The sequence below is a fragment of the Tasmannia lanceolata genome, unplaced genomic scaffold (assembly GCF_043159265.1).
Source record: "Tasmannia lanceolata isolate RefF3 unplaced genomic scaffold, GAP_Taslan_0.1 ptg000006l, whole genome shotgun sequence".
Classification (NCBI taxonomy): domain Eukaryota; kingdom Viridiplantae; phylum Streptophyta; class Magnoliopsida; order Canellales; family Winteraceae; genus Tasmannia; species Tasmannia lanceolata.
The window spans coordinates 37,904,533-37,908,559 of record NW_027518683.1 but is presented as its reverse complement, the minus strand read 5'-3'; positions in this window follow the sequence as shown (position 1 = coordinate 37,908,559).

Here is a 4,027-nt window from a genome sequence, read left to right as displayed (position 1 = left end):
CAATTAAAAATTTTGGGCTTAATTAAATGGATTATTAAAATTAATTTACTAATTAAACACTCATTAATCTAACCATTGTTCAAATATTCAAGATAATGAAATTTAGGGTTTAGATATTACTTTAAATCAATTTGCCCTAACCCTTATTTTAATAAAACATAGATACAAGAAAGGGTAGAGTTTACCAATCACCACAAAGTGCAAGAGATGAAGGAGAAGAGAAGCAACCACAATGAACACACGATTTATAGTGGTTCGGTCTATCACAAGACCTACTCCACTCTTCCAAGTTTACCTCATTGGGATCTCCACTAAAATATAAGATTCTTCAATGGGCGAATCTCCAAGCCGTACACCAACTCTTCCAATCTTCAAAGGGAACAAACCCTTTCTGCATGAAGCTTTGGCCACACACCCTCCTACAACGTCTTCACATTTCTTAACGAGCCGAAGAGTAGACCCTCACAATGTCTTCACCTTTGTTACCGGGCCGAAGAGGAGACCCTCACAATGTCTTCACATTTGTTACCGGGCAGAAGAGGAGACCCTCAAATACAATGAAGAAAATAAATGAAAAACTCTCTTGCCTCTTAGATAGGCGGATTACAAACTTTGATAGCTCACAAACACTCCAAGGAAAGATAAAATGTAAAGCCTATGGAGTACCTCTTGATAGAATGTGGAAATGCAAGATCAAAGAGGTTTAGATTTTGATAGAAATGTTTTTGACTCAAGAAAAATGGGATTTGATCTTTCTAAAATCTTCAAAAGCTTGTAGAGATAGGTTTTAATCATGTATATATATTGTATTTGAAAATATGACCGTTTGAGGTAAAACTGTAAATAACTGGCTTGAAAAAGTCAAGCAGAAAACGCCCCAACAGCTAGTTTGCTAGATCGTGGCGGTCAACCGAGCCATCGTGGTCGCCCGTCCCTATCGGGCTCCCTTTTATATTTTCAAATTTCTTACCGTCGCGGTCGACCGACCCTATGGCGGTCGCCCAGCGAGAGCTACCTGTTTGCTCAAAAATTTGGCTCATAAACCTATCCGCGGTCGAACGAAAGGCGGTCGCCCACCCAAACCCATGACGGATTGTTCCTTGCTTTCCAGGGACACCCCGCGGTCGCTCGGGCCCGATAAAATTCAGTAAGTGCTGGATTTTCAGCTACCTTGCCGTGGTCGCCCGGGATACCCCGGTCGACCGGCCCTGTGTAAAATTCCATTTTAACTTTAAAAGATCAGGGGCTTTTGGGCCATGGTCTTTTGGCTTTAATCCTAGGTTTTCAAACACATTTTTGGGTGTGTTTATGGTTTCCAAAGATATCAAAAGTTAAGTATGAAAACTATTTGAAAACCTTTTGAAAGTGAATTTTACATACATCAAGAGGACTCTAAATACAATCTAAAAGTGTATACCATGAGTCCTCTTCGATTGTATCAGCTCCTTTGCACTTCCTTGGACTACTTCGACTTGAGTGAACATCTTGAACTTTATCTTGGCTCTTGTGACTTCCTCCAATCTTCAAATCATGTTGAGAGGTGCATGATGAGTCACCATGGCATGTTCAACTCCAAGCTCCTTCTTAACACTTGCTTAGGGAACTTGTGGGATCTTTATGTTGAGCTTCTTGACTTGAACATCTTTAAATGAGAATGTTTCCAATGTAGGTGCAAGCTCTTGGTTACTTTGCTTCTTGATCCACAAGCCATTTGTTGAGAAGAGTTGTGTAATGGCGATTATGACATGAAATTCCTGTATATAACACAACACCTCAAAGCAACACATTAGTCCAAAAATGCTAATTAATTTGGTTTGCTAGCATCAAAACAAGAAGGTAAGGTGAATGATTAACCCATCGGAACCCTTGGGCTTACATTCTCCCCATTTTTTATGATGGCAAACAAATTGATTAGGGAGGCAGAAGATATTAAACAAATAGATGAATAAGCATTAAACATTATAAATGATGAAACAATGCTCCCCCTCACTATATGTACAAGTACAAAAGGATAATAAAAAGCATGTGGTGCATATACAATTGGACTACCTAATCAATTCCCAAAACGCTCCCCCTTTTGGCAACAGCAAAAAGGTAGGGATATGCAAGTGAAAGTGTAAGTGGGGTGTCAAAATGAAGAATAATTCATAAGAGGTATTCAAGGTGTATATGATGTGTCAATGAAGCTCATATAATGCTTATCAAAATAGAAAACAAAGTAAAGTGCATGATAAGCCCCTTTTTTATCTAAAGATTTTCAAGGTAAGCACAACTATGGGGGCAATAAACCATACGAGTACATCACAATGGTTTATATAATCATGAATATGTAACCATTTAGCTCTCCCCCTTTGTGATTGACATTGGCCCTAGGTGAAACCTGTGTGATAGGGCATGACAGGATACTATGATGGAAAAGTTGAATGATTTTAACACTTGGGCTCCATTTGCAACTTTTTAAGCATGTAAATATTTACCTAAACAAGGATATGCTCAGATCTATGACACAACCATTTAGGTTCACTAGTTGCTTCAAGAAGGGATTTTCTAGACAGTGAGCAGACATGATTCTTCCAGAGCATATCTCTATTATCATAACTTTTAGAGATCACTTGTTGCTTTCCCTTAGAGATTTACATATGTAAAAATGTAAGCTCCCCCTGACTATGTGCAGCCAATCTAATGTGAATTCCAAGCACATAGGCCCTTGATTCGAAATCACCTTAACCATTCAAAATGTCTGCTCTATTCAAATGAGAATTACAATTTGAATAGGAATGGATGCTTATTAGACTCAAGATATGACAATGAAGAGAGCATAGTCTAATAAGCACATGGATAAGGGAATGAAACCAATGAGGTACATATCCATGGCAAATTATGGGACATGTATATATATGGATGAAATAAAGATAGAGCTCCATATACATGAACCAAAGATGGAAGATTGATACCACATTTCAATTAATATCTTTTAAAATGAAAAAAGTGGTATTTGGAAATCTCTTTGAAAAAAGCAAAATTGAGCTTTGCATTCTTCTATCAGAACTCTTCTACTGATGAATGTTTAGAAGAGCTTAAATCAATGCTTGACCCTTTCTTCCATGTAAGGGTAGTATCTTTAAAAGTTCTTCCCAGATTGAGAGATTGGGTACTTGTTTTAACTCTTCTCCTTCATGAAAAAGTCATCCTTGGGAGGATGCTCATGAAGAGCACATGACAGCCTTTAGACATGAGCATCTTATTACATCTTGCATGATAGAAGGAGACAAGTACCATTGACAAGCTGCAAATGACTGATTATTATTTGAAATCAATCAACTTGAGTCCTCCGAAGCTAAAATCTTGGAAGAGATGATGGGACATGACAAGATCACAGAATCAATTCTCTCTCCCAAGAGATTGTCAGTGGGCTTTGATAAAACCTATGAGGCAAGGCATGACATTATACAATGGCTATTGATATAAATGTAGACGTATAGCCATTGGATCTTATCATGATGAAAATGAATTAACTTTCAAGAGCACATGATAAGAGACTACTTCATAGGCAATGAGATGTTCAACTCAAGCACTATCCTATGAAGGAGAGTTCTAGAGATTTTTTGAACTCTATAACAAGGTACTTATCATTGGAAATGATGATATAATATGAGTCCACCCAAGATAAGTATAAAGCCTAAGATGATAACGCATTGAGGCTCAGGCTAAGGGGTTTTGTCACAAATGAGAGATGATCTCAAAATGTAAGTATAAGACAAATCTCAAACTCAAATGAAGCAATTAGGCTTCAAATGAGTACACTTATCATATGTAATGTGATACCCATATCAACTTCACATATGATAAGAAGGAAAGGACAGATAATGCATATAAAGCTCCCCCTTTGTTAGAAACTCATAAATAGTATGAATCCAAAGGGTTGTCCTAACATAAAAGCACCAAGGGATTTACAGGTGAATGATTGACAAACCACCCTTGGGCTACAAATGCATGTTTGCTACAGGTAGTCATATGATACCAAAAG